This window comes from Schistocerca americana, chromosome 2 (assembly GCF_021461395.2).
Source record: "Schistocerca americana isolate TAMUIC-IGC-003095 chromosome 2, iqSchAmer2.1, whole genome shotgun sequence".
NCBI lineage: Eukaryota > Metazoa > Arthropoda > Insecta > Orthoptera > Acrididae > Schistocerca > Schistocerca americana.
In genome coordinates, this window is record NC_060120.1 from 854,180,441 (window position 1) to 854,204,966 (window position 24,526).

A 24,526-nucleotide genomic window follows, 5' to 3' on the forward strand; every position below is an offset into this window, starting at 1 on the left:
TCTGGGTTCACGAGGAAAAGCGATTTTCCAACCTCCGTGTCGACTAAATTTAGATGCAGTGCAAAAACGAGACAAAGGATAATTCTTACCTGTTATTCCTGGATTATTATGAGAGATGTTCCGTTCGATACTCACTTTCATAACAAAAATGGAACTATTTGAAATGACAAATTCGAATACGTATCTATATCTACACGAATTCGTAATTATTGCTCATTATTTAAGCTACTCATATTGCAAACAAGTTAATGTTTTCTATATTATGTTACACTTACGTCTTTACATGAGTTCAGCAATTCATGTAGGTCCGCAATGTAATCACATCACTTGCTACACTGATGCGGCCTTTGTGTAACGTCTTCATTTTGCCTGTAGGACGATATTATGTAAATCAAGAGTTCCATTATAACGTATTGAACATGTGTAATTATCTGTCTACTTAGATGATCAGATAGCTGCTCTATGCAGTACACCATTGCTCCGCTGCTAGTTTGTAGGCTAGTTTATAAAAGAACCCTTCTGTACAGAGTGTAAGACGTTCTGAGAAGTAAATTAAAACATTCAGATAACATAATCGTCTTTGCATTCGGAATATGGATGTACCGTTCCTGACTGCATTCACAATATGTGTTTTAAGTAATTTGTTCAGGTTGTGCTGAGTCTTTCCGACTGTCGGCAAGACGTAGGACAACTAGGAGCACCTCCGAAGATGTCCAACTTAGCTTTCGACGAAACGTCAGGGATAGAAGAGTTCCACGGACCACGGCTGTACAACCCGAAAGAATTCTCAGCAGCTGAAACATCCGGTCGTGAAGGACTTAGGATGCCTCACAGATGTATAAGGGAATCTTACTACCAAATCACTGAGTTTTTAAAGATCTAAACTAAACTCCGTCCGAACAGGCCTTAGAAGGCCAAACGGTATCTACCGGCCGCCGTGTCATCCTCAGCCCACAGACGACACAGGTTGCGGATATGGAGGGGCTTGTGGTCGACATACCGCTCTCCCGGCTGTACGTTAGATTACGAGACCAGAACCGCTACTTCTCGATCAAATAATTCCTCAGTTTGCCTCACAAGGGCTGCGTGCACCCAGCTTGCCAACAGCGCTCGGCAGACCGGATGGTCACCCATCCAAGTGCTGCATCTACATCTACGTGATTACTCTGCTATTCACAATAAAGTGCCTGGCAGAGGGTTCAATGAACCACCTTCAAGCTGTCTCTCTACCGTTCCACTCTAGGACGGTGGGCGGAAAAACGAGCACTTACGTTTTTCCGTGCGAGCCCTGATTTCTCTTATTTTGTCGTGGTGATCATTTCTCCCTATGTAGGTAGGTGCCAACAGAATGTTTTCGCAATAGGAGAAGAAAACTGGTGATTGAAATTTCATGAAAAGTTCCCGTCGCAACGAAAAACACCTTTGTTTTAATCACTGCCATCAATTCACATATCATGTCTGTGGCATTATCTCCCCTATTTCGCCATAGTACAAAACGAGCCGCCCTTCTTTGAACTTTTTCGATGTCATCCTTGAGTCCCACCTGATTCGGATCCCACACCGCACAGTAATACTCCAGAATAGGGCGGACAAGCGTGGTGTAAGCAGTCTCTTTAGTAGGCCTAACCTTCTAAGTGTTCTGCCAATGAATAGCGGTCTTTGCTGTGCTCTCCCCACAACGTTATCTACGTGGTAGTTGCAATTTAGGTTATTTCTAATTTTAATCCCTAAGCATTTAGTTGAATTTGCAGCCTTAAGATATGTGTGACTTACCGCGTAATCGAAATTCAGCGAATTTCCTTTAGTACTCATGTGAATAACTTCACACTTTTCTATATTCATGGCCAATTGCCACTGTTCGCACCATACATGTATCTTATCTAAATCATTTTGCAATTGGTTTTAGTCATCTGGTGACTTTACAAGGCGGTAAATGACAGCACCATCAGCAATCTAAGGCGGCTACTCAGATTGTCTCCTATGTCGTTAACATACATCAGGAACAGTAAAGGGAATATAACATTTCCTTGGGGAACGCAGGATATTACTTCTGTTTTACTCAACGACTCTCCGTCTAGTACTACGAACTGTGACCTTTATGACTGGAAAGCATGAATCCAGTTGGACAACTGTGGTGATATTCCATAGGCAAGCAATTCGGTTAGAAGGCGCTTGTGAGGAACGGTGTCGGAAGCCTTCTGGAAATCTAAAAATATTGAATGAATTTGACATCCCCTGTCGATAGCACTCATTACTTCATGAGTATAATAAGGTAGCTGTATATCACAAGAACGATATTTTCTGAATCCGTTCTGACTATGTTTCAATAAACAGTTTTCTTCGAGATAATTCATAATGTTCGAATACAGTATATGTTCCCAATCCCTACTGCAAATCGACGATAGAGATATTGGCCTGTAATTCAGTGGATTACTGATATTTCCCTTTTTGGGTATTGATGTGAATTCAGCAATTTTCCAGTCCTTAGGTACGGAACTTTCTGTGAGCGAGCAGTTGAATATAATTACTAAATATGGAGTTATTGTATCAGTATACACTGAAAGGAACTTCACTGGAGTAGAGTCTGGACCAGAGACCTTATCTTTATTAAGTGATTTAAGCTGATTTACTACACCGAGGATATCTCCTTTTTCTCATCTTGTTCTTGACTGGAATTCGGGAATATTTACTTCGTCGTCTTCGGTGCAGGAGTTTCGGAAAACTGTTTAATAACTCTGCTTTAGTGGTTCTGTCAGCAGTGACTTCACCGTTGTTATCGCGCAGTGAAGGCACTGAATGCATGTTGCCACTGGTGTTCTTTATATATGACCAGAATCTCTTTGGGTTTTGTACCAGATTCCGAGACAGAGTTTCCATGTGGAAATTGTTAAAAGCATCTCACATTGAAGCACGCGCTATACTTCGTACTTCTGCAAAACTTTGCCAATCTTGGTTGCGTTCTTTTAAATTTGGCATTATTTTTTCATTTCTTCTGCAGCAGCTATCTGCCCCGTTTTGAGTACCATAGGGAATCAGTGCCATCACTTATTAATTTATGTGGTATATATCTCTCAATTGCCGTCGATACTGTCTCTTTGAAATCATCCACATATTTTCTACGCTTACGTGATCAGATCGGAAGGGGAGGAGACTGTCTCTTAAATAGGCGTTAAGTGCATTTTTATCGGCTCTTTTAAATATATGTATTTTGTGTTTCTTTTTTGTTGGTTGTAGGTGTTACGGTAATTAGCCTAGCAGCAACTCCTTGTGGTCGGTGATCCCTGTATCCGTCACGATACTCACTATTTGTCCAGGATTATTTGTAGCTGTCAAGTCTGCTTTCGAAACCATTTACGCTTCTAGTGGGTTGATGAACTAATTGTTCGAAATAATTTTCTGAGAAAACATTCAATACATTTTCGGATGACGTTTTATGCCTGTTGCCGGTTTTAAACATAATTTTTCCAGCATATCGAGGGTAGTTTGAAGTCACCACCGACTATAATTCTGTGAGTGGGGTACCTATTTGAAATGAGACTCAAGTTTTCTTTGAACTGTTCACCATCTGTATCTTCCGAGTCGGGGGATCGTTAAAACGATCAAATTAATAGCGTAGTCCGACGGTCAAGTATAACCTCCACCCATACTATTTCGCAGGAACTATCTACTTCAGTTTCACGACAAGGTAAAGTACTTCTGACAGCAATAAATACTCCACAACCAACTATATTTAATCTATCATTTCTGAACGCTGTTACGTCGTTTGAGAAAATTTCGGCTGAAGTTATTTACGGCTTTAGCCAACTTTCCGTACCGATAACTATTGGAGTTTGTGCTTTCTGTTAGGGCTACGAGCTCAGGTTCTTTTCCAACACGGCTACGACAATTTATAACTACAATACCGATCGTTTCTACAACTACCTTAACCGTGCGTGGTAGCCGCACGGTCTATGGCGCCTTGCCACGCTTCGAACGGTTCCCTACGTCGGAGGTTCGAGTCCTCCTTCGGGCACGGGTGCGTGTGTTTTAATTAGATTAAGTAGTGTGTATGCCTAAGGATCGATGAACTCAGCGCTTTGGTCCCATAGGAACTTACTACAACTTTCCAACTACAACTACTTTACTGTGTTTTTCTTGTCCCCTTATATACAGACGCCATTTCTGTGGTTTCCTTAGACCCTCTAAAAAACTACCCAGTCCCTTCCCCATATCCCCCGCTACCCGTGTAGCCGATTCCTGTGTGTAGTGGACTCCTGACCTATTAGGCGGAACTCGGAAACATACCACCTGATGGCGCAAGTCAAGGAATCTGCAGCCTACACAGTCACAGAACCGCCTGAGCCTCTGAGCCGGCCGCTGTGGCCGAGCGGTTCTAGGCGCTACAGTCTGGAACCGCGCGACCGCTACGGTAGCAGGTTCGAATCTTGCCTCGGGCATGGATGTGTGTGATGTCCTTAGGTTAGTTAGGTTTAAGTAGTTCTAAGTTCTAGGGGACAGATGACCTCAGCAGTTAAGCCCCATAGTGCTCAGAGCCTTTTGAGCCATTTTTTTGAGCCTCTGATTCAGACCGTCCACTCAGTTCTGTCGACGATGCTACAGACGGTGAGCTCAGTCTTAATCTCGGCAGCAAGACTGACAGTCTTTAACATTCCCCCTAACCGCCCGAAACCGGAGAGACTCTCCTCTGATCCAAAGTGACACACGTCATTGTTACCGACATGGGCCACCACTTGCAGCTGGTTGTACCTTATATTCTTCATGGAATCTGGAAGCACCCTTTCCACATCCAGAATGACTCCTCCCAGTATGCACACGGAGTGGACACTGGCTAACATTCCTTGGTAGCCATGTTCCTAAGGGTCCCCATTAAGCGCCTAATGTTGAAGCTCCCATCTACCATCAAGCCCATACTCTGTGAATGTCCAGATCTTGCGGGCTGAGAAGCTTCCTCTGGAACAGGGTGAACGACTGTATCCGGCTCAGAGACTTCGTCAGCCACAGATAACGCCCCAAAAGCCGTTCATCAAACGAACAGGAGAGGCCCTATGATCGGCCTCTTGAAAAGTCCTGCTGGACTTTGGCAAGATCTCCTCCTAGACCACGGATGAGGGAGCAACCTCCGTGCAGGCAGTACCCAGGGCAGCGAAAGCAGTGGACCAATAGGGGCACATGGGACGTGCTCGACCTCCCTCGCATACCCACGTCTGACTCCCCAGAGGGATACCCCTTGGTAGCAGCCTCAAGCTGTGTGATGGAAGCCAACACAGCCTGGAGCTAAGAGCGAAGGGTCAGCAACTCAGCTCACATCTGTGTACAGCAGTCACAGTTCCTATCCACTACTGAAGTCGCTCCTGCTTGAAGCTGGTAAAAATATGTGATAAACCAACGGTGTGTTAGCCTTATTAGCAGCATGAACTCGCAGTGCACTCTCACTGACGGTCTAACCGACACTGAGCTGTTGTAACCCACTGAGCTGTGCTAGCCCAACCTGACAGCGCTTAACTTCGATCTGATGGGAACGGGTATTACCACTGTGGCAAGGCTGTTGGCGACTTTTTAAGAGAGCACATTATTTCCATTACAGAATGTGATGCATCCATCTGGGACACTGCTGCTCAAATGGGACGAAATGTTTAGGCAGTGCAACGGATGTGTGCAGAACGGTTCTCTGAAGGCTGTAGAACATGATGGGATGAGTCAGGTCACACCTCCCAGACCACTCCGATAAACCGAATGGCATTGCAGGACAGACCTGCGCAATGGTGGCTCAGTGTAACACATCTTACACTCCCAGGGGTGACAGTCCATCGCCGTTTATTACGGCATAGGTTACGTGCGTGTTGCCCACTTCTCCGTCTATGTTTGAAGAATGGTCAGAAACTTCCTAGAAGCAATAGTGTATGGAACGACGTCACTGGGGACAGGAATGGCATCAGATAGTTTTCGAATGAATACAGGTTCTGTTTGTTTGAAAATGATGGCCGCATTTTATTAGGGGGAGCGCCATCATAGTGACTGCATTCGCAAAAGGCATACAGCACTAACTTATGGACTTATGGTGCTAATTGGTACACCGGTACAACCAAAAATTACAGGAGGTGCGTGTCTAGGGCACTGAAACCTGTGTGACTTACGTGAATGATATCCTGCGACTTGTAGCCTTACCCTTTCTGCACAACTCCCGAGACGCCATTTTTCAGGAATACAATGCATGACCACATGTTGCTGTATGAAGACGTGCCTCCTTGGTGTCAAAGGACGTCTGCTTTTTGGCTGGCCCGCCAGATCACCAGACTCGTAGCCAGTCGAAAACGTGTGGGTCACTGTGAAACACGGATGCAGCGCAGTGATGCAGTGCCAACAACCACAGATGAACATTGGCACCAGGTGAACGCAGGTTGAATGGCTGTACCACAAAAAGCCATTCGCACCTTATACGAGTTGATGCCATCATGCATGGAACAAGTTACCACGGCCCATGGCAGACCCTGTGACTACTATACAACAGGACACATGCTGAACTGACGTCGCAGAACTGCTAACCTTTACTGCAGAACATACTAATGTACATGTCCTACGAATATGAACATCGTATATCTAGTCGTTCAAGTTGTTTTTTGTTTTTCTAAACATATAGACTTGTGTCGTGGTGATGCCTCCTTATGGGGAAGGAACGCAGTTCGATAAGTGGCTAGAGTGTAAAAACACCGTGAGTGCCCTTGTACCACATATCGTAGAGTCTCTGCTAATCTGCTGTACTGGCAGCGTCGGCACTTGCAACCCGTCGTTTATCACCAAGTATCCTGGAACTCACGTATAGCACGATGCGCTGCGGATTGATTTAACAGAGCTATTGTCGACGAAGACTTGTTGAATCTTGTCGATGGTAAATGAACTGGCAGAACGGAAGATGTACGAGGAGAGATGCAGTTCACTGAACAACTTAAAGAAGTCAGGTGGCTTGCGGAGTATGGATGTAGATGTAGAAGTGAATTGACATATTCTGTTTTGCTCAATACGTTTGTTTGCTGTGAACTTCGCTGTCCCCTTCCTCAAGTACTTGAACTTGTGAGTGTGTCAAAACTACTACGTAGGAAGATAGCTTTGGAGTTGCATTCTATCCAGCGACGTTTTGTGGTATACAATTTGCTTTGAATTTTATGAGTTCTGTTTAACGAATTCTATGGTCACGATTTGGGATACTGGAATTTTTTCTGACCTGTCATTGTGGCCGAGATTTCGTTCCCTACTGGTTGTATTTTCTTGTGCAAGTATTGCGGTAGAACATATCTTGCAGATGGTCTCCAAGCCGAGTTGCTTACAGTTTTCCAAAGATCACATTTTGATGTAGGGTTACCGAGGGTAACTGGTCTATTTCATATCCAGCAGCTATATTGTGTTGGAAATAAAAATAAAAGATGTTCGTTGGTGCTGCATTAATCACATCTTACCTCAGCTATCATATGCATTAGGGTCAGTTTTTAGGGCGCAACTTTTTGTCAACTTATGTTGTACCTTATGTTGTACCTTAGTTGTACTTCGGTCGCGTATAAGTTTTAGTTTTTATTGTGCTTATTGTTTACGTCTGCTACTAATTGTATTAACTTTAGTTGAAGGCTTTAGTTGTAGGCGTGGCTACTGTACGTAATAGCATGCTTTGCTAGCTCCCGTTTTAAGAGTGAGCTTCGATGTATCCTTATCTACGGTAATCACCCTTGTTTGAGTCCGCAGCTCGTGGACTGGTGGCTAGCGTTGCTGCCCCTGGATCACGGGGGCCCGGGTTCGATTCCCGACCGGGTCAGAGATTTTCTCCGCCCAGGAACTGGGTGTTTGTGTTACCCTCATAATCTTGTCATCATTCGGGTAGTGGCGACACTGGAAATGGAAAGTCTGGAACTTGTGCGTAGTTTTTTCTTTCCGGGACGACTGCAAGCTGTTTTGAATGCTAATGGTTTTCCTATAGCGTGTTAGGCATAGCAATGTTTTATGTATCTCATGTTTGTAGATTTTGGTCCATCCCCTCTGTTTTCTCTGCAAAGGCCTCGAAATTAACTGCACCAAAGTATAAGCCAATGTTTATTCCAAACTATTACTGCGCTTTTACTGTTTTCATGCTTTTCAGTGTTGGAGCACACACTCTTTAAAAAAGGAAGTTTATGTAAGGGTCTACGGATTGCGCGCATCCGTATGATAAGTTAACATGCTCTCGCCAGCCGACCTGTGTGGAATGCTGACGATTTGCTTGGTCAGTATACGCGCATCCGGCCGCACTGCGACGGGGAGTACACGACTGGCCGCCGTCCGCAGCGGACAGTATTAACTAGCGCGGCCTCGGGCGCGAATATGTCTCTCTTCTTAGCTCACCATGGAGCCTCTCTATACGACCGTAATTATCCGGTGTTAGGATGTCAGACACAGTGATGATGGGTGCGCGTAGCGTGTGTGTTTCATATTCCGCCTTTCTTAACAAAACTTTTTATACTTACTTCTCGTGTATTCCCGTACCTCAAGAACCCACTGCTTACAAATGCTGACAAAATATTCTTGTAATCATTGCTGTATTTCGGCTAACGTTTCTGTTACAAGCGACAATTCAGACAGCTAAATGCACGAACGTAAATTTTTTTCGGTTTCACGTGTAGGATGACTACGTTTTCCTTAGATTACTCTGCGTTAGATATGTGCCCTAGAGTGTGTCAATACGTCTGATGAGCGCAAAGACAGAGAGAATATCTGACGGTGTGCCTCTAGTGGGGAACGGAGTGTGAAAAGGAGAAACAAGATACCAGGGTGAGAAAGTGGCAAGATGAAGAGCAGGAAAAGGCGAAATTAAATGCTTTGGACAGTGTCCAGAAAGACGCCACTCTCTTTGGAAGGAGGCATTTTAGCGTGCGGACCAAGGATCGCAACTACTTAACTCGTGAAATATTAAACTGCACCTAGTAAAATATTCTTACACATTGCCAAGGTGTCTGAAAAACAGAGCCCGTATCGAATATCGCTGAAAGTTTTTGTACAACGACCGAAAACTGGCTGTTTAAAATGATTATCAAAAGTTAGAGAAACCGAGTTGACCAACTCCACGACACTGTTTATAATCAACGACTCTTACATGAAATTGCAAGGGGTAGGTTATTCTTCTAATTGCCTTAGTCATCAATGGAGTATTCCTTATCACTGGAATAAAAAAAAATATATTGGGCCCGTTTCTAATTTATCCAGTTTTTCCCTTCTTTACTGGAAAGTCCTTTAGTAACCTAATCTAGTGTGTGCTCTCTCTTGTGTTTTGTTAATTTTTGCTACATGAAGCTTTTTCAACGTGCAACTTGTATTCTTATCCAGAAATTCTCCAGTGCCATCGTTTTGAAATGTCCAAATACTCAAGGTTTCTAGAAGTCGTGACATCCATTATTGGAGTTTGAAAGAGGTTTGAAGGTCTTGCAATAGAAATAAGATGAAAGGTAGCAATAAAATTGAACTGAAATTTCTAAAATAATTTGGGGGGGGGGGGGGGGGGGGAGCGCAGTAGGAAAGAAACGATTGTTCAAGTTAGTGTGTGGAATCTACGTGACTGGATGGATGTCATCTAACTTTCGGACGATTATCATTCATACTAGCTCGTAGAAAGAAAAGGCAGATAAATGAGATAACTAATAATCTTATAAGGTTGACAGTTGATGCACCCAGTTTTCTAAAATATAAACACCATTCAGGAATTAGGTCTTAGGCCTGTATCGACTGGACAACTGACTACCTAAAAGCCAGAATGAGGAGCAGTCTGTAAGGCACAGACAAACGAAAACCAGACAGGTGGAAACAGTGCGTACAGTGTTTATTATTTGAAAATTAATCGCTACAACCGTTAATACTTTATCCTGTTGTCGGACAGAGCAGCCAGTACCTTCGTGGTAAAATGAGTGCGGCTGCCTAATGAATAATGATTGTAACCAAGCGTGCATCTGTTCGAACGAAGCAAATCATCGGCCAAGAATGTCTTTCTGTAGGGCTCCAAAAAGATGGAAAGTTTGTGTTAGGGTTGCCCAGCGAAACTTGTGCAGTTAGTCGAGAGAACAGCCAGGAAAGTCTAGATGACCTTTATCTTTGGCTGCAGGGGCCCTATGCTCGTTGAGTTTGTGGAACAAGCACTACAATTTACGCACAACGGTAGGTGGACATTCTGGAAAAGCTGCAGGGCGACATAAAGCCCAAATGCCCAGGAATGTGGACTGATGGCATCATTGTTTTGGAGCATAATGCCCGCCCATAGGATGGCAAAACTGTTTCGACTACGCTGCAGAAGTTTTGCTGACAAGCTCTTCCACATTATCCACACAGTCCCGACCTCTCCGTATGTGATTTCCATAAGACTTTTGTGCACGTCGGTTTGCTTCGGAGGAAGACATGCGCTTGGTACAATACTGGTTCCGCAGGCAACCGCCAACATTTTCCCATGAAGGCACTGATCGCTTCTCAGAATGGGATAAATGTATAGCGTTTGTGGCGATTACTCTTTTCCCATCCGGCTCGTTTTCATTTGACGGCTTCTCGTGTGATGGAGGAACATGTGATCAGCATGTCGGCAATACCTCCAGTTATCATTGCCAGTAGAAGACTCATGATGATGCCACCGCTTCTTTCTCCAAGCAGCTCTTCATTTGACCTTACAAGGCAGAGTGTACTCCGTTCCAGATCTCTGTATCGCAGAAAGAAATCTGAATAGCTAACGGGAATCGAACATGGCTCCTTCCGTCAGTTACTGAGGCGTTCACCTAGTGACTAAGCAGCGTAGCCTATAGAAGAATGGAAAAAATGAGGATCTGCTAGATAACGATCAGTTTGCCTAAAAAATAAGTAGTTCTGACGTAGATAATTCTTCGACACTGTGATATCATGTAATATGTTTGAAATTTTCTTAAATACAGTTACAGGGAAGTACGGGTGATGTACAACATGTACAAGGAGAATGAGTAAGTAGGCTGTAAGACGCAGGGGCATAAGCTAAATTAAGTCTTTCTCAAGTAATTTCGTAGTTGTACATCGAAGAATTGAGTAGGGAAATAAAAGAAAGGTTTAAGAATGGGTCGAAAAGTCTGGTCGAAAGGAAATCAAAGAAAAGTATCGCTGATGACATTGCTATCCTTTTAAAGTGAGAAAGAATTACAAGCCCTGTTGAATGGAATTAACAGTCTGCTGAACAGAGCATACGGATTGGGAGTAGACCCAATAAAGTCGAATGCCAGGAGCAGTAGCGGAAATGAGATAAGCGATACCTCTTTTCAAAGTTGTGAACCACGTAAACGACGAAGTGGAAGTAATTCGGGTACTTTGCAATGAAGATGTCTCATGACAGATGAAGAGCATGGAGCAGCACAGGCAAAGATAGCATTCCTGACTAAAACATGTCTTCTATCATCATAGGCTTTGAGGAAAAAATTTCGAGGTACATATCAGGTTGGTCCGTAAGTTCAAAACGTTTTTCGTTAAGTATAATAAACGAAACAGATACACACAACTCAACTACATATTCTCCGTCACTATTTACTGCCGGCTGTGGTGGCCGAGCGGTTCTAGGCGCTTCAGTCTGGAACTGCGAGACCGATACGGTCGCAGGTTCGAATCCTGCCTCGGGCATGGATGTGTGTGATGTCATTAGGTTAGTTAGGTTTAAGTAGTTCTAAGTTCTAGGCGACTGATGACCTCAGAAGTTAAGTCCAATAGTGCTCAGAGCCATTTGAACCATTTTGAACAACTATTTACAATAGTCTGCCAATGTTGGGATAACTTAGGACTCCTTGACTGTAGAAATCACATGGTTTTGAAGTGAAGAAATCTCGTGTTCGAAACTAATTTCCGTCCGGAAGGGACATTCCTTGAAGGTTGTTGGATAGGGAGCATAGAAGATGAAAAATCTGAGGGTGCAAGGTAATGTGAATAAGGTGGGTGTGGAATGACTTCCTAACACAACTCCAGTACAGTGCTTTTTGTTAGTCCAGCAGGCGGGTGTTACTGTGTAGTAGCATCACTTCACGCAGTCTTCCTGGTCGCTGTTCTACGATTGAGTCTGGGACACAGTTGTGGGCAGTATGTGTCAGAAGTAATGGCTACATCTCGGGGAAGTAATTCGTTGTACACCACAACATTGCAGTTCCACCAGACGCATGACTTCATCTTTTTTGGGTGCGCGCAGGTCTTCGTACGGGGAGTTGCTACTTTGAGGCCAACCATTCCTTTCTTTTCCTTACTTTAGCATAAAGACAAAATTTCGCGTCACCAGTGACAATCCAGTATACGAATGGTCAGGGTTACTCGAGAGCCAATTGATGACGAGCAAGCAGTGATGCAAATATGGCCACCTGTCCGTTTTGTGATTTTGGCCTAGAGTATGAGGTACCCATACACACGGGTTTTGAACGTTCCGCGTTGAAAGAAAATTTCGCTCGATGATTAAATGATCACAGTTCATCACATTTGTCAGTTCAGGAGTACAATGACGAGGATCATTGGGGATTAACGGGTTTAAACGATCTTAATCAAACCCCGAATGTCTTCATTAACCCGGAGAGTCACTAAGGCCAAAACGATCCACCTCCAGACGAGGAAACCGCTTTCTTGCTGTGCTCAGTTCAATGGCGTTATCGACATATACAGTGCAAAGTTTCAGGATGCTTCTGCTGCTGTGACCTCTCTATCAAAATCAAACACAAGAATACGTCGGAAATGTTCCGATTTCTCCACTTCGCACTCCATCTCCTGTCGTCGACAGCTGCACTCACTATCAACAAACGACAAAATGGCAATATATAAGCTCAAATAGCTACAGTGACCTACAAAATAAAAAAGACAATTAATAACCAAACCCATCGAAAGCGGTATACCAAAATGCAAACCAAAAACGCTAAGAGGTTATGCACCAACCTATTGCGCCTAAAACACATTATATGGTAAAAATATAAGGTAAATTATTAGTCTTTCTAGAGTAATTTTCCAACAGTACGTCAAACAAGTATGGACGGAAATAGAAGAATTGATTGAGAGTGGGTCTAAAACTCTGGGTGGAAGGGAATGAAAAATCACGGGAAATGCCATCTTGGCGAAAATGACCAATTTATCAATTAGTTTCAGTTACGACTACCAAAATTATGAACAAAACATCCATACAGGTGCATTTTTATTGCCTATTTAGTATCTGTCGTTCGCTGTCCCGACACACATACAATCACTAATTAAATTATACTCAAAATAAATTAACATCATTGCAAGCCAAAAAGGGGCGGTAATGTCTAATAAGCCTGATTCCGATTCTCCACATCTCAGACTCCGTGGTTCTCTTCTTTTCCGGGTTTCCCGCAGTCCACGAATCATTTCCAAACGATTTGTGCTCGCAACGTAAATGTTTATCCGAAGCTAAGTTTTATTAGTAGTAGCCATCTTTAGGCAAAGAATGGTCTTGCACGTTTCGTGCGCCACACATCGTTTTTCTTCAAAAATAGAAAAAAATTCTTTCTGTCTCTTTACTAATTACTAGCGAAATTTTGATATTATAGTTCTGTTAACATTATATCTAATGCTGCTTATTTCTTTCGCCTTTCTTTAGTTTTATTTTCAGTCCGTATTTGTTCTCACTAACTTCTTCCGTTCTGTTCAACATATTCACTAAATCCGCTTTAAATTCATATATGAGAGCAATGTCATCAGCAATTTCACTTTGAGTTTCAGGCCCACGTCTGAACGTTCCTCTAAGTACCGACATATTTTCGTGACCCAGATATAACACAGGGGATGATAGTCTCCATCCCTGTCTTACGCCCATTTTAATCATTTCCCTCTTAATCATCACGACATTCTACAAGGTGCGTCTGAAAAGCTCGGTGAATGGTCTCTGATCATAAGGGAAACAAGATTTACAAATGTAATACCCTTAGCGGTCTTCAAACTAATTACGATTAGCTGCATCGCAGTAGTGACAACATAGTAAAGCTGTTGGAAACTGCCAGCAAATGCCTCTTGTAGAATCGCTCGCAACACCACTGTGAGTCGTTGTTGGATGTAAGGCCTCATGTTACCAGCAACGTCAGGATACAAAGTGACAGCGGTATGGTGTTGACCGTCTTCCCTGCCTCCCCCCCCCCCCCCCCCCCCCCAAGCAAAATTGTCAGCTGACAACATCCAAGATCAAGACAACGTTGATCGCCTTTTCCTGCAGCAAGGACTTGATTCATCATAAATTTACACCCGCGGGAGGTGGAGAAGACGAAGAACACCATGCCATTGACTATCACTTGGCGTCAGGATCGTATAGGTAGCATAATGTCTATCTCCTGTAACGATGCCGGTATCCAACAGCGCATGTCCACGGTGCTTTGAGCGGTTCCACAAGAAGCGCTTGCTGATAATTTACAACAGCCTTACAACCAATGTCAGATATTTGTGGTAACCAATGGTAACTACTTTGCCTGCCAGTAAATGTATTATTCATAACTCTTGTTTCCTTTATTTTCAGAACCATTCACGGAACTTTTCAGATGCGTTTTGTACGAGGGTTGGAACTGTAATAGTGGCAACTATTTATTTGTACTCGTACAAAACAGATACGTGTTTCAAAGTTTTACTGACCTTCAGAGTAGTCACCAGCATTGTGTATAACGTGTTGCCAGCGATGTGGAAGTCGAAGTCGTAGGATACTCTTAGCAGTGCCAGTTGTATTGACAGTTCGAGCGGCGAGGTCTATTGCTCGACGAATTTGTAGCAGTTCTGAAGCGAAAGACGTGAAGTGTTTCCTTCAGTTTAGAAATCGAGTTGAACTCACACGGGCTTAAGTCAGGGGAGTGCAGTAGGTGGTATAGCACTTAGCAGCCCCATCAGTCAAGCAAATCAGCTTGCACTAGACGTGCTTGAGCATTGTCCTGCAAAATGCTGGTCACGTCCTGCAGACAGTGTCATCACTTCTGTGTCTATGCTGCTCATTTTTGGGACACAACCTACAGCCAGCTTAGAAACAGAAGTGATGACACTTTCTGCAGGACCTGACCATCATTTTGCAGGACAATGCTCAAGCACATACTGTGAAAGCTGTTACTGATTTGCTTGACGGATGAGGCTGCTAAGTGCTATACCACCTACTGAACGCCCCTGATTTAAGCCCGAGTGAGTTCAAATCGATTTCTAAAGTGAAGGAAACACTTCATGGAACTCGCTTCAGAGCTGCTACAAATTCGTCGGGCAATAGACAGCGCTGCTCGAACTGTCAACACAACTGGCACTGCTAAGAGTATCCTACGACTTCCACATCTCTGGCAACGGGTTATACACAATGCTGGTGACTACTTTGAAGGTCAGTAAAACTTTGAAACACGTATCTATTTTGTACGAGCTGTAACTAAAAAATTGCTTATATCACCCGTCATTTCCTGTGGCGTGTGGTCTACTTACATTTCTGAGGATAGCAAACATCTTGCGCCACTTTACTCCGTAGAAACATTTTTCTCGACCTACAAAGTCTATGATTGTATCCTGATTATTCTTAAAAGTCTTTTTCTTCATTATCAAGCTGCATCCACACGTAAAGACATACAGAGGGCGTTCTAATTAATCGAGTGTAAGCATTATTTGCGTGAATATGACCTTTTACTTCCCCCAAGAGTGCAATATTATTTATAGCCAGGAACTAATCACTGGTAATATTCTTCAGCGGCAACATATGCATCAATGCGCAAAAATAACGAAACTACATATTGATTTTGTACGACAGTGTTGCTAATGATACGACGTCAATCCACTCGAGAGAATGTTAATCAAAGAGAGTGCTCGTTATTTACGGAAAACTTGTGACATCGCTAGTGATGTGGTGCTTTTTCTACTTTACCAGTAACCATATACACTGCCCACGCGTAATTACTAGCCATAGTTCCACATATATTTACATATGAATAGTTGGCTCATTACTTCTTCGTTTTCAGTAACTTAGAATGACAAACCACTATTTCAGATCTTTTTAGAAAGTCAAGCTGTTGACCAGTAGCAGTTGGCAGCATCGGTCCAGGTGACAACAAAATATTGTTGTATTGGTCAGTCTGGAGAAAAGAGAGCATGTTGACGATATAGCTGCAGCACGTCATAGGCAATTCTTTGTGTAGGCGGTGAGTTTACGGGACATTGCTCTACTAAAAATGGTTCAGATGGCTCTGAGCACTATGACACTTAACATCTGAGGTCATCAGTCCCCTAAAACTTAGAACTACTTAAACCTATCTAATCTAAGGACATCACACACATCAATGCCCGAGGCAGGGTTCGAACCTGCGACCGTAGCAGCAGCGCGGTTCCGGACTGAAGCGGCTAGAACCGCTCGAGTGCTCTACTGAGTCGCACTCTAGTGAAGGTGCTTTCCCAGTTCTTTGCTCTAACGAGCTAACAGTTCGTAAGTGTGTTTCTACATGATCCAGAAAAAGCGTTCCAAGTCATATGGTGGTAGATGTTTGAAATCCTCTAAAAAGTAAGACTACTCCAGAGATAGATGCCGGTAATGTGCAAGAGAAACGACAAGAATGAAAAACGAAGAGTGCAGCAATCGAATTAAGACGGGTGAAAGGTAAGGATGTAGTTTTCCACCTTCACCTTCTCTCAACGTAGCTATTCAAGAAATGTTCGAAATCGTAATTAAATTTTGGAGTTAAAGTGAGTAAATTTTGGAGTGAAAGTATTGAGTAGACGAAGTGACTGCACTGAATGGAAAATAACGCCTGACAGAGCACATAAGGAGGATTGAAGTGGACAATGGGCTGTACGGAAACAGAAAATAAGAGAAACGAATTGTTTGAGGTAGGTTGTTACAGAATGACGTAAGTTAGGTGGACTGATAAGACTTGACTCTTCTAGAAAAATCGGTGAGGAGAGAAACTTGTAAGAAGTGTGGAGTTCTAAAGCATCGACTGCACACCGACCAACGCAGCGTCAAGACTATGCCGGCCCGCGCGCCATTGGAAAGAGCAGGCAGCGCAACACCTCCAGGAAGACACCCTGTCAACACTGATTTAACCAGCCGCCCATCGCTGGTCGGCCCAATTCAGTCGCAGACTGCGGGAGCTTCAGTACCGAGTAATAGCAAGCCGAGTAGCAATAGTGTACAATACATGCATATAGGAGGCGCTGGAAGCAGCTTAAGTCATGTTTATTTTCTTTTTAGAAGTTACGTGACCAAGTAATTATAGTTTTGTACAGGTGAGATTGAATTCCTGTCACGGCCATCGCAACTTCTCTCCTTCCTTGTCTATATTGGCGCTGACTTCCACGATAGCCGACAAAACAGGAAGGACAGGTTGGTAAGATATGTGTTAAGATATCACGAAATGGCTTACATGATATTAAAGGGAGCACTACAGAAGAAAACAAGTAAGGGAATACAAAGACTGGCATACAGCCAACATACCCTGTCTGACAGAAAAAGCACCCAAATACATGGTTGGCCGTTGATGTACGTTAATACAGGTACTACCATTGTGGAAAGCTGTTGCGTCAGCCCCTATGGTTCCACGGAGTTCCGACAGGTGACGGCGGTGTATGTAGCCTGTAACAGAGGTGCGTTTCAAACAGAGAGCTGTCACTGAGCTGCTTTTGGCGGCAAATCAGAACACAACAGATATTCATAGGCGCTGTCAGTGAAGAGAAGCACGGCGAGTCGTTGGGCGAGACATCTGTCATGATGAAAGATGTTGCGCAAACCTGTCCATTGTCCCTCGTACCGGCAGTCCGAACACAGCTGTGACCCCTCCAATGTTGGAACATGCAAACACTCTCATTAGAGGTGATCGTCTGATCACAATCAAACACCTTGCTGTTATACTGAACGTTTCTGTTCGTGGTGCACACACACTTGTCCACCATTTGGTGTACTCAAACGCGTTTGCCCTCTGGGCTCCACGCCGCCTCACAGAAAACCATAAAAAGCAACGGAGGACTGTCTGTGCGGAGTTGCTGACTCCTTATGAGGTACATCGTGATGACTTTTTTTTGTCAAACATCGCTACAGGCGATGAAACATGGCTTCATCACATCGAACCGTAAACGAAACGCACGCCATGTCACCTCTCCTCCGAAGGAAAAGTTCAAAATTGCATCCTCCGCCGGTAAAATCACGGCGATGGTGTCTTGGGAATCTGAAAGTGTTATTATACTTGATGTTCTCCCTCTTGGAGCAATGAGAAACTGTGAAGTGTTTTGTGCAACCCTCTAGAAATTGAAGAAACGATTTCAGCGTGTTCGTCGCCAAAAACACTCAAACGACCTTCTCCTCCCCATAGATAGCGCAAGGCCTCGTGCTGCGCACCCGAGAGCAGCTCTAAAACTTCATTGGACAGTTCTTCCCAACCTGCCCTACAGCCCAATCTCGCACCTTCTGACTTCCATTTATTTGGCTCGGTGAAGGATGTACTCCATGGGAAGCAGAACGCGGATGATGAGAACGTTATTGATGCAAGAAGACGTTGGCTCCGACGTCGACCAGTAGACAGGATTCATAAGGGTATACAGGCCCTCCCAGTAATGTGACGTAACGCCGTTACATTGAATGGAGATGTTGAAAAATAGGTTTTTGTAGCGAAAAGAGTGGGAATAATATGGTGTACAGTATACTGAATAAAGCCAACTTGCTTTCAGAAAAAAGTGTTACATTACTTACTGAACATTCCTCGTAATTGACTTGGGTTGCAGTTATCTGTGATAGGTTGATCGGCCACCGGAGTGCATTAGCACTGTTCGTATTTCCAGCAGGCCTGTAAGGGTATGTAAGGAGCGCGAACAGCATCAGAGGATGATTTAAGGAGATTCAGAGAGCATTATCAGAAACTCTTTTTTTGGGTCATCATCCACTAAATACCTTATCTTTTTATGTCTGAGTAATCAGTCCGCTGACTGGTTTGATGCGGGCCGCCACGAATTCCTCTCCTGTGGCAACCCTTTCGTCCCATAGTAGCACTTACTACCTACGTCCTCAATTACTAGCTGTATGTGTTCCAATCTCTGCCTTCCTCTCTACAGTTTTTGCCCTCTACAGCTCCTTCTAGTACCATGGAGGTCATTCCCCCGAGTCTTAATAGGTGTCCTATCATCCTGTCCATTCTCCTTATCAATGTTTTCCACATATTCCTTTCCTCTCCGATTCTGCACAGAACCTCTTCATTCCTTACCTTATCAGTCCACCTAATTTTCAACATTCGTCTGTAGCAGCACATCTCAAATGCTTCGATTCTCTCCTGTTCCGGTTTTCCCACAGTCCACACAATGCTGTACTCCATACATACATTCTCAGAAATTTCTTACTCAAATTGCGGCCGATATTTGATATTGGTAGACTTCGCTTGGCCAGGAACGCCCTTTCTGCCATTACTAGTCTGCTTCTGATGTCCTCATTGTCCCGTCCGTCACCGGTTGTTTCACTGTGCAGGTAGCAGAATTCCTTAACTTCATCAACTTCATGACCATCGATCCTGATATTGTTTCTCGATGTTCTGATATCTACCACTTGTCATTACCTTCGACTTTCTTCGATTTACTCTCCATACATACTCGGTAGTCATTAGACTGTTCATTCCATTCAGCAGAACATGTAATACTTCTTCACTTTCACTCAGGATAGCAATGAAATCAGCGAGTCGCATCATTGATACCTTTCACATTGAATTTTAATGCCACTCCTGAACCTTTCTTTTATTTCCATCATTGCTTTCTCGATGTACAGATTGAACGGTACAGTAGGGGCGAAAGGCTACATCCTTGTCTTACACACTTTTTAATACGAGTACTTCGTTCTTGATCGTCCAGTCTTACTATTCCCACTTGGCTGATGTACATACTGTATACGACCCGCCTCTCCCTACAGATTACCCCTACTTTTTTCAGAATTTCGAACACCTTGCACCATTTTACATTGTTGAACGCTTTTTCCAGGTCGACAAATCCTATAAACGTGTCTTGATTTTTCTTTAGTCTTGCTTCCATTATTAACCGCAACGTCACAATAGCCTCTCTCGTGCCTTTACCTTTCCTGAAGCCAAACTGATCGTCATCTAACGCATCCTCAAATTTCTTCTCCATTCCTTAGTGTATTCTTGTCACCAGCTTGGATGCATGAGCTGTTAAACTGATTGTGCGATAATTCTCGCACTAGTCAGCCCTCGCCGGCTTCGGAACTGCGTGGATAATGCTTTCCCGAAAGTCAGATGGTATGTCGCCAGACGCATACATTCTACAGACCAACGTGAATAGTCGGTTTGTTGCCAATTCCCCAAATGATTCTAGAAATTCTGACGGAATGTTATCTATCCCATCTGTCTTATTTGATCTAAAGTCCTCAAAAGCTCTCTTAAATTCTGATTCTAATACTAGGTGTCCTATCTCTTCTAAATCTACTCCTGTTTCTTCTTCTATCACATCAGACAAAGTTTCCCTATCATAGAGGTTTTCAAATGTATTCTTTCTACCTATCGGCTCTCTCCTCTGCATTTAAAAGTGGAATTCCCGTTGCACTCTTAATCTTACCACCCGTGGTTTTAATGTCACCGAAGGTCGTTTTGACTTTCCTGTATGCTGAGTCAGTCCTACAGACAATAATTTCTCTTCACATTTCTTCACATTTTTCACTCAGCCATTTCGCTAAACTTCCCTGTACCTCCTATTTCTTTCATTCCTCAGCGACTTGAATTTCTGTGTTCCTGAGTCTCCCGGACCATTTCTGTACTACTTCTTTTCATCGATTTTAGCTGAAGTATTTCTTCTGTTACCCATGGTTTCTCTGCATTTACCTTCTTTGTACCTATGTTTTTCTTTCCAGCTCCTGTGATTACTCTTTTTGGAGATGTCCATTCCTCTTCAGCTGTACTTCATATTGAGTTATTCCTTATTGCTGTATCTATAGCCTTAGAGAACTTCCAGCGTATCTTGTCATTCCTTAGTACTTCCGTATCCCACTTCTTTGCGTATTGATTCTTCCTGACTACGTCTTAAACTTCAGCCTACTCTTCATCGCTACTATGTCACCTGAGTGTTGCTGGGTACACCTTACAATCCAGTATCTAATTCCGGAATCTGTGTCTGACCAACTGAAATCTTCTCGTATCGCCCAGCCTTTTGAAGTATACCTCCTCCTCCTGTGTTTCTTGAACGGAGTATTCGCTGCTACCAGCTGAAGTTTATTACAGAACTCAATCTTTTTCCTCTCTCATTCCTTGTCCCAAGCCCCATATTCTCCCGTCACCATTTTTTCTAACCCTTCCTCTACAACTCCATTCCAGTCCACCATGACAGTTAGATTTTCCTCTCTGTTTACATACTGTGTAACCCTGACAATATCCTCATATACTTTCTCTATCTCTTCATCTTCATTTTGAGACGTCGGTATGTATACCTGAACTATCGCTGTCGGTGTTGGTTTTCCTGTCAATTCTGATAAGAACAACCCTATCACTGAACTGTTCATTGCAACACACTCTCTGCCCTACCTTCCCACGCATAACGAATCCCACTCCCGTTATATCATTTCCTACTGCTGTTGATATCACACTATACTCATCTGACTAGAAATCCTTGTATTCTTTCCACTTCACTGACCCCTACTATATCTAGATTGAGTCTTTGCATTTTCCTTTTCAGATTTTCTAGTTTCCCTACCACGTTCAAGCTTCTGACATTCCATACCCCGACTAGTAGAACTTTATTATTTCGTGGCTTATTGAATCTTTTTCTCATGGCAACGTCCCCTTTGGCAGTCCCCTCCATGAGATCCGAATGGGGGACTGTTCTGTAATCTTTTGCCAATGGAGACGATCATCGTGACACTGCTGCAACTACAGGCCACATGTCCTGTGGATACACGTTACGTGTCTTTAATGCTGTGGTTTCTATTGCCTTCTGCGTCCTCATGTCGTTGATATTTGCTGATACTTCCGCCTGTAGGGGCTGTTTCCCACCCCTAGGACAAGAGAGTGCCCTGAATCCCTGTCCGCTCCTCCACCCTCTTTGACAAGGCCTTTGGAAGAATGAGGGGTGACTTCTTATGCCAGAAGCCTTCGACCGCCAATACTGATTATTAATCAAAATTTAAGCAGCGGCGGGATTCGAACCCAGGACTGTAGACGTTTTGATTATGAATCAAAGACGCTACGCCTAGACCACAGATGCAACCTGCAGAAACTTACAGAGTTTGAAAATGGCGTCAATGTGGGTCTCCTTTTGGCTGGTCGAATCGTACAATGACGAAATTTGCGTGGCCTTTGGTTGTGGCGGTGACCTGGTGTGGAATATGAGGTCAGGTTGACCACGTCTCACCACCAAAAGTCGCACTGGGTCATTACCGTGTCATGTGTAGGCTACTGTCAACAACACAACAGGAAGGGCTGCTTGAGTGGAGTGGTAATAAGTAGACACAGCCTGCTGATGAATAGTGTCATGTGTTCAACAATGAATCGCGGTTCTGCACCATCACAGAGGACGGCGATGTGGGGAAAGGTTCCGTTCATCGAGGCATGAAGCTACTCCTGGCGTCATGGGGTGAGGAGTCATCGGGTATGATTTCGAATCGTGGCTGCTAGTGACCGACGGAAGTCTGATGGCACACGGTGCGTCCCACACATCCTGCGTACCCATGTTACCTCTGATGCAACAGGACAAATTTCGTCAAAAACTGGCACGTGTCGCCATGAACTGTCAGCGTGAGGTACTCCTGCGGCCTGAAAGATCCCCAGATCTGTCCTCCATAAAACTTGGGATTACCTCAGCTATGAACTCCTAGCCAGCGCCAGTATTCAGTATATCAAGGATCAGTCAGAACAGTTGCAGCCAGCTTGATACATGAGATGATAAAACTGATTTCTTACACCCTTCCTAACAAAATTGGTGTATACTTCCAGACCAGAGTGGTTACAATGTCTTACTGGTAAGTGGGTTCATGCTATGAAGTCCTTCGTACATCTGACTCGATTTTGTAACAACTGAAACGATAGCACATGTCCTCTCAACCTGTGAAGATTCATTTCATTTCGCCCCCCACATCTTGCTGCATTATTTAATTTGTTAGGTGCTGTACGTATCACTGAACATATGAATTAAATCTGATACTGCGTAATTTTGAATATCGTATTTCTCCAATCTACACTTTGTAATGTAATTGGAGTGTCCTTCGGAGACAGTCCGCTAGGTCGTCGAGAGATTTCTGTCCCAAGCCTGTCCCACTCTATAACAGTGGCTTCTCTTGGTGTTCTCGTGAGGTCACACCGCGGTTTAAACTCGTCCCAAGCGCACTAACAGATGTCGTGGATAATTTTATTTCGTTGATTCTTGACTACCAGAAGAAGATGTGCACCAGGTGGGCGCCTTGTGTTCGTGAAAAACAAACCCATCCACAAAATTATGAGCAGCGGTCTCGACGGTGGTTCAGTAGGAGTCTGAGACGTCCGATATCTTCACGTGTTACTGGCCAAAATGTAAGTAAGCGTCTCCCTGTTGAACCTTTGAGACATGCCCGGGGCGTGCTCTGGCCCCTGACTGCCTCCAAACACTTTACGACGATCATCGGGCGTTAGAAAAATCCTGTCTTTGTCTGTGAAGAGAGAATGACAGATGTTGACGAGCCTGCCTCCTTCGACCACCACGGTGCTGACGTATTATACTGTCCTGAGGCATGCTGGAGGCTATTTGGAGGCCAAATGGAGAGATTTAATTACTCCCATAGCTCCGCAGTTTCCTCCTGGTGCTGAGGGTTTGAACAGTTTAGAGGAAGTTTGGAGGTTGGATGGCCGCCTTGGGTGACGATGTACAAGGCGCTCGGATTAAAGAGTTTAAGACAGGGATGCAGCCTTTCGTTTCTACTGTTAAAGTAAAAGACATTAATGAAATGAAGCCTGCTGTATATCAATTACTCCATGAATGCCACCCACTGTTAGATCGCGTAGGTTGGCAGTAGTACTAATGACGACGATTTCCTACTTCTACTAACAAGCACGAATACGGGGCTATGCATTAAAAATAAACCCCTCTTCAGAAAACGGAAATAAATAACACAATATGCTACTTTAAATTAGCGTCTGAGAGGCGTTATTTGAATTTTGGAGATATACTTTCTGATCAGATGCATCTGGACATCACTATGTACTGCGGAGCGGACAGTTCAACGTCGAGAGAGGCTAACCGCCAGTATAAAAGGAGGCCGGGAGTATTGTGTTCTCAGTAGAGAAGCAGTAAAGCAGTAATGGGTCGGTCGGGAGATCTCAGTGACTTCGAACGTAAACATTATGTTCTCCTTAAGAAATGGAAAGCACATGAACACATTTCACAGCAGAGATACAGGTGGGAGGCATGTTTATGTCAGAATGACAATAGCCCCTCCATAAAGCAGCATCAGTGAGGCAATGATTTGTGGACAATAACATTCTTGAAATGGACTTGCCTGTGCAGACCAGAATCCAAACGATACGCCTTCGGCATGAGTTAGAAAATTAAATTCGCTCCACATTCCAGCTCCAGCACTTTTTATCAGTTA